This window comes from Notolepis coatsorum, assembly GCF_963971535.1.
Source record: "Notolepis coatsorum genome assembly, chromosome: 6".
Taxonomy (NCBI): Eukaryota; Metazoa; Chordata; class Actinopteri; order Aulopiformes; family Paralepididae; genus Notolepis; species Notolepis coatsorum.
In genome coordinates this window covers 27,779,744-27,794,576 of record NC_140170.1, presented here as the reverse complement: position 1 = coordinate 27,794,576, position 14,833 = coordinate 27,779,744, and the positions used below count along the sequence as shown (strand labels likewise).

Below are 14,833 nucleotides of genomic sequence, written 5' to 3'. Positions count from 1 at the left end.
GCACCAAGGAGGAACTAGGTAGATATGACTACAGCACCAAGGAGGAACTAGGTAGATATGACTACAGCACCCAGGAGGAACTAGGTAGATATGACTACAGCACCAAGGAGGAACTAGGTAGATATGACTACAGCACCAAGGAGGAACTAGGTAGATATGACTACAGCACCCAGGAGGAGGAACTAGGTAGATATGACTACAGCACCCAGGAGGAGGAACTAGGTAGATATGACTACAGCACCCAGGAGGAACTAGGTAGATATGACTACAGCACCAAGGAGGAACTAGGTAGATATGACTACAGCACCAAGGAGGAACTAGGTAGATATGACTACAGCACCAAGGAGGAACTAGGTAGATATGACTACAGCACCCAGGAGGAGGAACTAGGTAGATATGACTACAGCACCAAGGAGGAACTAGGTAGATATGACTACAGCACCCAGGAGGAACTAGGTAGATATGACTACAGCACCCAGGAGGAGGAACTAGGTAGATATGACTACAGCACCAAGGAGGAACTAGGTAGATATGACTACAGCACCAAGGAGGAACTAGGTAGATATGACTACAGCACCCAGGAGGAACTAGGTAGATATGACTACAGCACCCAGGAGGAACTAGGTAGATATGACTACAGCACCCAGGAGGAACTAGGTAGATATGACTACAGCACCCAGGAGGAACTAGGTAGATATGACTACAGCACCAAGGAGGAACTAGGTAGATATGACTACAGCACCAAGGAGGAACTAGGTAGATATGACTACAGCACCCAGGAGGAGGAACTAGGTAGATATGACTACAGCACCAAGGAGGAACTAGGTAGATATGACTACAGCACCAAGGAGGAACTAGGTAGATATGACTACAGCACCCAGGAGGAACTAGGTAGATATGACTACAGCACCAAGGAGGAACTAGGTAGATATGACTACAGCACCCAGGAGGAACTAGGTAGATATGACTACAGCACCAAGGAGGAACTAGGTAGATATGACTACAGCACCAAGGAGGAACTAGGTAGATATGACTACAGCACCCAGGAGGAACTAGGTAGATATGACTACAGCACCAAGGAGGAGGAACTAGGTAGATATGACTACAGCACCAAGGAGGAACTAGGTAGATATGACTACAGCACCAAGGAGGAACTAGGTAGATATGACTACAGCACCAAGGAGGAACTAGGTAGATATGACTACAGCACCAAGGAGGAACTAGGTAGATATGACTACAGCACCAAGGAGGAACTAGGTAGATATGACTACGGCACCAAGGAGGAACTAGGTAGATATGACTACGGCACCAAGGAGGAACTAGGTAGATATGACTACAGCACCCAGGAGGAACTAGGTAGATATGACTACGGCACCAAGGAGGAACTAGGTAGATATGACTACAGCACCAAGGAGGAACTAGGTAGATATGACTACAGCACCAAGGAGGAACTAGGTAGATATGACTACAGCACCAAGGAGGAACTAGGTAGATATGACTACAGCACCCAGGAGGAGGAACTAGGTAGATATGACTACAGCACCAAGGAGGAGGAACTAGGTAGATATGACTACAGCACCCAGGAGGAACTAGGTAGATATGACTACAGCACCAAGGAGGAACTAGGTAGATATGACTACAGCACCCAGGAGGAACTAGGTAGATATGACTACAGCACCAAGGAGGAACTAGGTAGATATGACTACGGCACCAAGGAGGAACTAGGTAGATATGACTACAGCACCAAGGAGGAACTAGGTAGATATGACTACGGCACCAAGGAGGAACTAGGTAGATATGACTACAGCACCAAGGAGGAACTAGGTAGATATGACTACAGCACCAAGGAGGAACTAGGTAGATATGACTACAGCACCAAGGAGGAACTAGGTAGATATGACTACAGCACCCAGGAGGAACTAGGTAGATATGACTACAGCACCAAGGAGGAACTAGGTAGATATGACTACAGCACCAAGGAGGAGGAACTAGGTAGATATGACTACGGCACCAAGGAGGAGGAACTAGGTAGATATGACTACAGCACCAAGGAGGAACTAGGTAGATATGACTACAGCACCAAGGAGGAACTAGGTAGATATGACTACAGCACCAAGGAGGAGGAACTAGGTAGATATGACTACAGCACCAAGGAGGAACTAGGTAGATATGACTACAGCACCCAGGAGGAACTGGGTAGATATGACTACAGCACCCAGGAGGAACTAGGTAGATATGACTACAGCACCAAGGAGGAGGAACTAGGTAGATATGACTACAGCACCCAGGAGGAACTAGGTAGATATGACTACAGCACCAAGGAGGAACTAGGTAGATATGACTACAGCACCCAGGAGGAACTAGGTAGATATGACTACAGCACCAAGGAGGAACTAGGTAGATATGACTACAGCACCCAGGAGGAACTAGGTAGATATGACTACAGCACCAAGGAGGAACTAGGTAGATATGACTACAGCACCAAGGAGGAACTAGGTAGATATGACTACAGCACCCAGGAGGAACTAGGTAGATATGACTACAGCACCAAGGAGGAACTAGGTAGATATGACTACGGCACCCAGGAGGAACTAGGTAGATATGACTACAGCACCAAGGAGGAACTAGGTAGATATGACTACAGCACCAAGGAGGAACTAGGTAGATATGACTACAGCACCAAGGAGGAACTAGGTAGATATGACTACAGCACCAAGGAGGAACTAGGTAGATATGACTACAGCACCAAGGAGGAACTAGGTAGATATGACTACAGCACCCAGGAGGAACTAGGTAGATATGACTACAGCACCAAGGAGGAACTAGGTAGATATGACTACAGCACCAAGGAGGAGGAACTAGGTAGATATGACTACAGCACCCAGGAGGAACTAGGTAGATATGACTACGGCACCAAGGAGGAACTAGGTAGATATGACTACAGCACCAAGGAGGAACTAGGTAGATATGACTACAGCACCCAGGAGGAACTAGGTAGATATGACTACAGCACCCAGGAGGAACTAGGTAGATATGACTACAGCACCAAGGAGGAACTAGGTAGATATGACTACAGCACCAAGGAGGAACTAGGTAGATATGACTACGGCACCAAGGAGGAACTAGGTAGATATGACTACAGCACCAAGGAGGAACTAGGTAGATATGACTACAGCACCAAGGAGGAGGAACTAGGTAGATATGACTACAGCACCAAGGAGGAACTAGGTAGATATGACTACAGCACCAAGGAGGAACTAGGTAGATATGACTACGGCACCAAGGAGGAGGAACTAGGTAGATATGACTACGGCACCAAGGAGGATGAACTAAGTAGATATGACTACGGCACCAAGGAGGAACTAGGTAGATATGACTTCAGCACCCAGGAGGAACTAGGTAGATATGACTACAGCACCAAGGAGGAACTAGGTAGATATGACTACGGCACCAAGGAGGAACTAGGTAGATATGACTACAGCACCAAGGAGGAACTAGGTAGATATGACTACGGCACCAAGGAGGAACTAGGTAGATATGACTACAGCACCAAGGAGGAACTAGGTAGATATGACTACAGCACCAAGGAGGAACTAGGTAGATATGACTACAGCACCCAGGAGGAACTAGGTAGATATGACTACAGCACCAAGGAGGAACTAGGTAGATATGACTACAGCACCAAGGAGGAACTAGGTAGATATGACTACAGCACCAATGAGGAGGAACTAGGTAGATATGACTACAGCACCAAGGAGGAACTAGGTAGATATGACTACAGCACCAAGGAGGAACTAGGTAGATATGACTACGGCACCAAGGAGGAGGAACTAGGTAGATATGACTACAGCACCAAGGAGGATGAACTAGGTAGATATGACTACAGCACCAAGGAGGAACTAGGTAGATATGACTACGGCACCAAGGAGGAACTAGGTAGATATGACTACAGCACCAAGGAGGAACTAGGTAGATATGACTACGGCACCAAGGAGGAACTAGGTAGATATGACTACGGCACCAAGGAGGAACTAGGTAGATATGACTACAGCACCAAGGAGGAACTAGGTAGATATGACTACAGCACCAAGGAGGAACTAGGTAGATATGACTACAGCACCCAGGAGGAACTAGGTAGATATGACTACAGCACCAAGGAGGAACTAGGTAGATATAACTACAGCACCAAGGAGGAACTAGGTAGATATGACTACAGCACCAAGGAGGAACTAGGTAGATATGACTACAGCACCCAGGAGGAACTAGGTAGATATGACTACAGCACCAAGGAGGAACTAGGTAGATATGACTACAGCACCAAGGAGGAACTAGGTAGATATGACTACAGCACCCAGGAGGAACTAGGTAGATATGACTACAGCACCAAGGAGGAACTAGGTAGATATGACTACAGCACCAAGGAGGAGGAACTAGGTAGATATGACTATGGCACCAAGGAGGAGGAACTAGGTAGATATGACTACAGCACCAAGGAGGAACTAGGTAGATATGACTACAGCACCAAGGAGGAACTAGGTAGATATGACTACAGCACCAAGGAGGAGGAACTAGGTAGATATGACTACAGCACCAAGGAGGAACTAGGTAGATATGACTACAGCACCCAGGAGGAACTGGGTAGATATGACTACAGCACCCAGGAGGAACTAGGTAGATATGACTACAGCACCAAGGAGGAGGAACTAGGTAGATATGACTACAGCACCCAGGAGGAACTAGGTAGATATGACTACAGCACCAAGGAGGAAACTAGGTAGATATGACTACAGCACCCGGAGGAACTAGGTAGATATGACTACAGCACCAAGGAGGAACTAGGTAGATATGACTACAGCACCCAGGAGGAACTAGGTAGATATGACTACAGCACCAAGGAGGAACTAGGTAGATATGACTACAGCACCAAGGAGGAACTAGGTAGATATGACTACAGCACCCAGGAGGAACTAGGTAGATATGACTACAGCACCAAGGAGGAACTAGGTAGATATGACTACGGCACCCAGGAGGAACTAGGTAGATATGACTACAGCACCAAGGAGGAACTAGGTAGATATGACTACAGCACCAAGGAGGAACTAGGTAGATATGACTACAGCACCAAGGAGGAACTAGGTAGATATGACTACAGCACCAAGGAGGAACTAGGTAGATATGACTACAGCACCAAGGAGGACTAGGTAGATATGACTACAGCACCCAGGAGGAACTAGGTAGATATGACTACAGCACCAAGGAGGAACTAGGTAGATATGACTACAGCACCAAGGAGGAGGAACTAGGTAGATATGACTACAGCACCCAGAGGAACTAGGTAGATATGACTACGGCACCAAGGAGGAACTAGGTAGATATGACTACAGCACCAAGGAGGAACTAGGTAGATATGACTACAGCACCCAGGAGGAACTAGGTAGATATGACTACAGCACCCAGGAGGAACTAGGTAGATATGACTACAGCACCAAGGAGGAACTAGGTAGATATGACTACAGCACCAAGGAGGAACTAGGTAGATATGACTACGGCACCGAGGAACTAGGTAGATATGACTACAGCACCAAGGAGGAACTAGGTAGATATGACTACAGCACCAAGGAGGAGGAACTAGGTAGATATGACTACAGCACCAAGGAGGAACTAGGTAGATATGACTACAGCACCAAGGAGGAACTAGGTAGATATGACTACGGCACCAAGGAGGAGGAACTAGGTAGATATGACTACGGCACCAAGGAGGATGAACTAAGTAGATATGACTACGGCACCAAGGAGGAACTAGGTAGATATGACTTCAGCACCCAGGAGGAACTAGGTAGATATGACTACAGCACCAGGAGGAACTAGGTAGATATGACTACGGCACCAAGGAGGAACTAGGTAGATATGACTACAGCACCAAGGAGGAACTAGGTAGATATGACTACGGCACCAAGGAGGAACTAGGTAGATATGACTACAGCACCAAGGAGGAACTAGGTAGATATGACTACAGCACCAAGGAGGAACTAGGTAGATATGACTACAGCACCCAGGAGGAACTAGGTAGATATGACTACAGCACCAAGGAGGAACTAGGTAGATATGACTACAGCACCAAGGAGGAACTAGGTAGATATGACTACAGCACCAATGAGGAGGAACTAGGTAGATATGACTACAGCACCAAGGAGGAACTAGGTAGATATGACTACAGGCACCAAGGAGGAACTAGGTAGATATGACTACGGCACCAAGGAGGAGGGAACTAGGTAGATATGACTACAGCACCAAGGAGGATGAACTAGGTAGATATGACTACAGCACCAAGGAGGAACTAGGTAGATATGACTACGGCACCAAGGAGGAACTAGGTAGATATGACTACAGCACCAAGAGGAACTAGGTAGATATGACCTAGACTACGGCACCAAGGAGGAACTAGGTAGATATGACTACGGCACCAAGGAGGAACTAGGTAGATATGACTACAGCACCAAGGAGGAACTAGGTAGATATGACTACAGCACCAAGGAGGAACTAGGTAGATATGACTACAGCACCAAGGAGGAGGAACTAGGTAGATATGACTACAGCACCAAGGAGGAACTAGGTAGATATGACTACGGCACCAAGGAGGAACTAGGTAGATATGACTACAGCACCCAGGAGGAACTAGGTAGATATGACTACAGCACCAAGGAGGAGGAACTAGGTAGATATGACTACAGCACCAAGGAGGAACTAGGTAGATATGACTACGGCACCAAGGAGGAACTAGGTAGATATGACTACAGCACCCAGGAGGAACTAGGTAGATATGACTACAGCACCAAGGAGGAACTAGGTAGATATGACTACAGCACAAGGAGGAGGAACTAGGTAGATATGACTACAGCACCAAGGAGGAACTAGGTAGATATGACTACAGCACCAAGGAGGAGGAACTAGGTAGATATGACTACAGCACCAAGGAGGAACTAGGTAGATATGACTACAGCACCAAGGAGGAGGAACTAGGTAGATATGACTACAGCACCCAGGAGGAACTAGGTAGATATGACTACAGCACCAAGGAGGAACTAGGTAGATATGACTACAGCACCCAGGAGGAACTAGGTAGATATGACTACAGCACCAAGGAGGAACTAGGTAGATATGTCTACAGCACCAAGGAGGAACTAGGTAGATATGACTACAGCACCCAGGAGGAACTAGGTAGATATGACTACAGCCACCAAGGAGGAACTAGGTAGATATGACTACGGCACCCAGGAGGAACTAGGTAGATATGACTACAGCACCAAGGAGGAACTAGGTAGATATGACTACAGCACCAAGGAGGAACTAGGTAGATATGACTACAGCACCAAGGAGGAACTAGGTAGATATGACTACAGCACCAAGGAGGAACTAGGTAGATATGACTACAGCACCAAGGAGGAACTAGGTAGATATGACCTACAGCACCAAGGAGGAACTAGGTAGATATGACTACAGCACCCAGGAGGAACTAGGTAGATATGACTACAGCACCAAGGAGGAACTAGGTAGATATGACTACAGCACCAAGGAGGAGGAACTAGGTAGATATGACTACAGCACCCAGGAGGAACTAGGTAGATATGACTACGGCACCAAGGAGGAACTAGGTAGATATGACTACAGCACCAAGGAGGAACTAGGTAGATATGACTACAGCACCCAGGAGGAACTAGGTAGATATGACTACAGCACCCAGGAGGAACTAGGTAGATATGACTACAGCACCAAGGAGGAACTAGGTAGATATGACTACAGCACCAAGGAGGAACTAGGTAGATATGACTACGGCACCAAGGAGGAACTAGGTAGATATGACTACAGCACCAGGAGGAACTAGGTAGATATGACTACAGCACCAAGGAGGAGGAACTAGGTAGATATGACTACAGCACCAAGGAGGAACTAGGTAGATATGACTACAGCACCAAGGAGGACTAGGTAGATATGACTACGGCACCAAGGAGGAGGAACTAGGTAGATATGACTACGGCACCAAGGAGGAGAACTAGGTAGATATGACTACGGCACCAAGGAGGAACTAGGTAGATATGACTACGGCACCAAGGAGGAACTAGGTAGATATGACTACGGCAGACCAGGAGGAACTAGGTAGATATGACTACGGCACCAAGGAGGAACTAGGTAGATATGACTACAGCACCAAGGGAGGAACTAGGTAGATATGACTACAGCACCAAGGAGGAACTAGGTAGATATGACTACAGCACCAAGGAGGAGGAACTAGGTAGATATGACTACAGCACCAAGGAGGAACTAGGTAGATATGACTACAGGCACCAAGGAGGAACTAGGTAGATATGACTACAGCACCCAGGAGGAACTAGGTAGATATGACTACAGCACCAAGGAGGAGGAACTAGGTAGATATGACTACAGCACCAAGGAGGAACTAGGTAGATATGACTACGGCACCAAGGAGGAACTAGGTAGATATGACTACAGCACCCAGGAGGAACTAGGTAGATATGACTACAGCACCAAGGAGGAACTAGGTAGATATGACTACAGCACCAAGGAGGAGGAACTAGGTAGATATGACTACAGCACCAAGGAGGAACTAGGTAGATATGACTACAGCACCAAGGAGGAGGAACTAGGTAGATATGACTACAGCACCAAGGAGGAACTAGGTAGATATGACTACAGCACCAAGGAGGAGGAACTAGGTAGATATGACTACAGCACCCAGGAGGAACTAGGTAGATATGACTACAGCACCAAGGAGGAACTAGGTAGATATGACTACAGCACCAAGGAGGAGGAACTAGGTAGATATGACTACGACACCAAGGAGGAACTAGGTAGATATGACTACAGCACCAAGGAGGAACTAGGTAGATATGACTACAGCACCAAGGAGGAACTAGGTAGATATGACTACAGCACCAAGGAGGAACTAGGTAGATATGACTACAGCACCAAGGAGGAACTAGGTAGATATGACTACAGCACCAAGGAGGAGGAACTAGGTAGATATGACTACAGCACCAAGGAGGAGGAACTAGGTAGATATGACTACAGCACCAAGGAGGAACTAGGTAGATATGACTACAGCACCAAGGAGGAACTAGGTAGATATGACTACAGCACCAAGGAGGAACTAGGTAGATATGACTACAGCACCAAGGTGGAGGAACTAGGTAGATATGACTACAGCACCAAGGAGGAACTAGGTAGATATGACTACAGCACCAAGGAGGAGGAACTAGGTAGATATGACTACAGCACCCAGGAGGAACTAGGTAGATATGACTACAGCACCCAGGAGGAACTAGGTAGATATGACTACAGCACCAAGGAGGAACTAGGTAGATATGACTACAGCACCCAGGAGGAACTAGGTAGATATGACTACGGCACCAAGGAGGAACTAGGTAGATATGACTACGGCACCAAGGAGGAGGAACTAGGTAGATATGACTACAGCACCAAGGAGGAACTAGGTAGATATGACTACAGCACCCAGGAGGAACTAGGTAGATATGACTACAGCACCAGGGAGGAGGAACTAGGTAGATATGACTACAGCACCAAGGAGGAACTAGGTAGATATGACTACAGCACCAAGGAGGAGGAACTAGGTAGATATGACTACAGCACCAAGGAGGAGGAACTAGGTAGATATGACTACAGCACCAAGGAGGAGGAACTAGGTAGATATGACTACAGCACCAAGGAGGAGGAACTAGGTAGATATGACTACAGCACCAAGGAGGAGGAACTAGGTAGATATGACTACAGCACCAAGGAGGAACTAGGTAGATATGACTACAGCACCAAGGAGGAACTAGGTAGATATTACTACAGCACCAAGGAGGAGGAACTAGGTAGATATGACTACAGCACCAAGGAGGAACTAGGTAGATATGACTACAGCACCCAGGAGGAGGAACTAGGTAGATATGACTACAGCACCAAGGAGGAACTAGGTAGATATGACTACAGCACCCAGGAGGAACTAGGTAGATATGACTACAGCACCAAGGAGGAACTAGGTAGATATGACTACAGCACCAAGGAGGAGGAACTAGGTAGATATGACTACAGCACCAAGGAGGAACTAGGTAGATATGACTACAGCACCAAGGAGGAACTAGGTAGATATGACTACGACACCAAGGAGGAACTAGGTAGATATGACTACGACACCAAGGAGGAACTAGGTAGATATGACTACAGCACCAAGGAGGAACTAGGTAGATATGACTACAGCACCAAGGAGGAACTAGGTAGATATGACTACAGCACCAAGGAGGAACTAGGTAGATATGACTACAGCACCAAGGAGGAGGAACTAGGTAGATATTACTACAGCACCAAGGAGGAGGAACTAGGTAGATATGACTACAGCACCAAGGAGGAACTAGGTAGATATGACTACAGCACCAAGGAGGAGGAACTAGGTAGATATGACTACAGCACCAAGGAGGATGAACTAGGTAGATATGACTACAGCACCCAGGAGGAACTAGGTAGATATGACTACAGCACCAAGGAGGAACTAGGTAGATATGACTACAGCACCAAGGAGGAACTAGGTAGATATGACTACAGCACCAAGGAGGAGGAACTAGGTAGATATGACTACAGCACCAAGGAGGAGGAACTAGGTAGATATGACTACGGCACCAAGGAGGAACTAGGTAGATATGACTACAGCACCAAGGAGGAACTAGGTAGATATGACTACAGCACCAAGGAGGAGGAACTAGGTAGATATGACTACAGCACCAAGGAGGAACTAGGTAGATATGACTACAGCACCAAGGAGGAGGAACTAGGTAGATATGACTACAGCACCAAGGAGGAGGAACTAGGTAGATATGACTACGGCACCAAGGAGGAACTAGGTAGATATGACTACAGCACCAAGGAGGAACTAGGTAGATATGACTACAGCACCAAGGAGGAACTAGGTAGATATGACTACAGCACCAAGGAGGAACTAGGTAGATATGACTACAGCACCCAGGAGGAGGAACTAGGTAGATATGACTACAGCACCAAGGAGGAGGAACTAGGTAGATATGACTACAGCACCAAGGAGGAGGAACTAGGTAGATATGACTACAGCACCCAGGAGGAGGAACTAGGTAGATATGACTACAGCACCAAGGAGGAGGAACTAGGTAGATATGACTACAGCACCAAGGAGGAGGAACTAGGTAGATATGACTACGGCACCAAGGAGGAACTAGGTAGATATGACTACAGCACCAAGGAGGAACTAGGTAGATATGACTACAGCACCCAGGAGGAACTAGGTAGATATGACTACAGCACCCAGGAGGAACTAGGTAGATATGACTACAGCACCAAGGAGGAACTAGGTAGATATGACTACAGCACCAAGGAGGAACTAGGTAGATATGACTACGGCACCAAGGAGGAACTAGGTAGATATGACTACAGCACCAAGGAGGAACTAGGTAGATATGACTACAGCACCAAGGAGGAGGAACTAGGTAGATATGACTACAGCACCAAGGAGGAACTAGGTAGATATGACTACAGCACCAAGGAGGAACTAGGTAGATATGACTACGGCACCAAGGAGGAGGAACTAGGTAGATATGACTACGGCACCAAGGAGGATGAACTAGGTAGATATGACTACGGCACCAAGGAGGAACTAGGTAGATATGACTACGGCACCAAGGAGGAACTAGGTAGATATGACTACGGCACCAAGGAGGAACTAGGTAGATATGACTACGGCACCAAGGAGGAACTAGGTAGATATGACTACAGCACCAAGGAGGAACTAGGTAGATATGACTACAGCACCAAGGAGGAACTAGGTAGATATGACTACAGCACCAAGGAGGAGGAACTAGGTAGATATGACTACAGCACCAAGGAGGAACTAGGTAGATATGACTACGGCACCAAGGAGGAACTAGGTAGATATGACTACAGCACCCAGGAGGAACTAGGTAGATATGACTACAGCACCAAGGAGGAGGAACTAGGTAGATATGACTACAGCACCAAGGAGGAACTAGGTAGATATGACTACGGCACCAAGGAGGAACTAGGTAGATATGACTACAGCACCCAGGAGGAACTAGGTAGATATGACTACAGCACCAAGGAGGAACTAGGTAGATATGACTACAGCACCAAGGAGGAGGAACTAGGTAGATATGACTACAGCACCAAGGAGGAACTAGGTAGATATGACTACAGCACCAAGGAGGAGGAACTAGGTAGATATGACTACAGCACCAAGGAGGAACTAGGTAGATATGACTACAGCACCAAGGAGGAGGAACTAGGTAGATATGACTACAGCACCCAGGAGGAACTAGGTAGATATGACTACAGCACCAAGGAGGAACTAGGTAGATATGACTACAGCACCAAGGAGGAGGAACTAGGTAGATATGACTACGACACCAAGGAGGAACTAGGTAGATATGACTACAGCACCAAGGAGGAACTAGGTAGATATGACTACAGCACCAAGGAGGAACTAGGTAGATATGACTACAGCACCAAGGAGGAACTAGGTAGATATGACTACAGCACCAAGGAGGAACTAGGTAGATATGACTACAGCACCAAGGAGGAGGAACTAGGTAGATATGACTACAGCACCAAGGAGGAGGAACTAGGTAGATATGACTACAGCACCAAGGAGGAACTAGGTAGATATGACTACAGCACCAAGGAGGAACTAGGTAGATATGACTACAGCACCAAGGAGGAACTAGGTAGATATGACTACAGCACCAAGGAGGAGGAACTAGGTAGATATGACTACAGCACCAAGGAGGAACTAGGTAGATATGACTACAGCACCAAGGAGGAGGAACTAGGTAGATATGACTACAGCACCCAGGAGGAACTAGGTAGATATGACTACAGCACCCAGGAGGAACTAGGTAGATATGACTACAGCACCAAGGAGGAACTAGGTAGATATGACTACAGCACCCAGGAGGAACTAGGTAGATATGACTACGGCACCAAGGAGGAACTAGGTAGATATGACTACGGCACCAAGGAGGAGGAACTAGGTAGATATGACTACAGCACCAAGGAGGAACTAGGTAGATATGACTACAGCACCCAGGAGGAACTAGGTAGATATGACTACAGCACCAAGGAGGAGGAACTAGGTAGATATGACTACAGCACCAAGGAGGAACTAGGTAGATATGACTACAGCACCAAGGAGGAGGAACTAGGTAGATATGACTACAGCACCAAGGAGGAGGAACTAGGTAGATATGACTACAGCACCAAGGAGGAGGAACTAGGTAGATATGACTACAGCACCAAGGAGGAGGAACTAGGTAGATATGACTACAGCACCAAGGAGGAACTAGGTAGATATGACTACAGCACCAAGGAGGAACTAGGTAGATATTACTACAGCACCAAGGAGGAGGAACTAGGTAGATATGACTACAGCACCAAGGAGGAACTAGGTAGATATGACTACAGCACCCAGGAGGAGGAACTAGGTAGATATGACTACAGCACCAAGGAGGAACTAGGTAGATATGACTACAGCACCCAGGAGGAACTAGGTAGATATGACTACAGCACCAAGGAGGAACTAGGTAGATATGACTACAGCACCAAGGAGGAGGAACTAGGTAGATATGACTACAGCACCAAGGAGGAACTAGGTAGATATGACTACAGCACCAAGGAGGAACTAGGTAGATATGACTACGACACCAAGGAGGAACTAGGTAGATATGACTACGACACCAAGGAGGAACTAGGTAGATATGACTACAGCACCAAGGAGGAACTAGGTAGATATGACTACAGCACCAAGGAGGAACTAGGTAGATATGACTACAGCACCAAGGAGGAACTAGGTAGATATGACTACAGCACCAAGGAGGAGGAACTAGGTAGATATTACTACAGCACCAAGGAGGAGGAACTAGGTAGATATGACTACAGCACCAAGGAGGAACTAGGTAGATATGACTACAGCACCAAGGAGGAGGAACTAGGTAGATATGACTACAGCACCAAGGAGGATGAACTAGGTAGATATGACTACAGCACCCAGGAGGAACTAGGTAGATATGACTACAGCACCAAGGAGGAACTAGGTAGATATGACTACAGCACCAAGGAGGAACTAGGTAGATATGACTACAGCACCAAGGAGGAGGAACTAGGTAGATATGACTACAGCACCAAGGAGGAGGAACTAGGTAGATATGACTACGGCACCAAGGAGGAACTAGGTAGATATGACTACAGCACCAAGGAGGAACTAGGTAGATATGACTACAGCACCAAGGAGGAGGAACTAGGTAGATATGACTACAGCACCAAGGAGGAACTAGGTAGATATGACTACAGCACCAAGGAGGAGGAACTAGGTAGATATGACTACAGCACCAAGGAGGAGGAACTAGGTAGATATGACTACGGCACCAAGGAGGAACTAGGTAGATATGACTACAGCACCAAGGAGGAACTAGGTAGATATGACTACAGCACCAAGGAGGAACTAGGTAGATATGACTACAGCACCAAGGAGGAACTAGGTAGATATGACTACAGCACCCAGGAGGAGGAACTAGGTAGATATGACTACAGCACCAAGGAGGAGGAACTAGGTAGATATGACTACAGCACCAAGGAGGAGGAACTAGGTAGATATGACTACAGCACCCAGGAGGAGGAACTAGGTAGATATGACTACAGCACCAAGGAGGAGGAACTAGGTAGATATGACTACAGCACCAAGGAGGAGGAACTAGGTAGATATGACTACGGCACCAAGGAG

General features: G+C 46.9%; 1 protein-coding gene across 1 annotated transcript in view; it reads left to right on the top strand.

The window, feature by feature from the left end:
• Nucleotides 1-14,833, top strand: part of LOC311230230 (serine-threonine kinase receptor-associated protein-like) — a 51,479-nt gene that overhangs the window by 33,470 nt on the left and 3,176 nt on the right. The gene's annotated exons all lie outside the window — the stretch shown is intronic.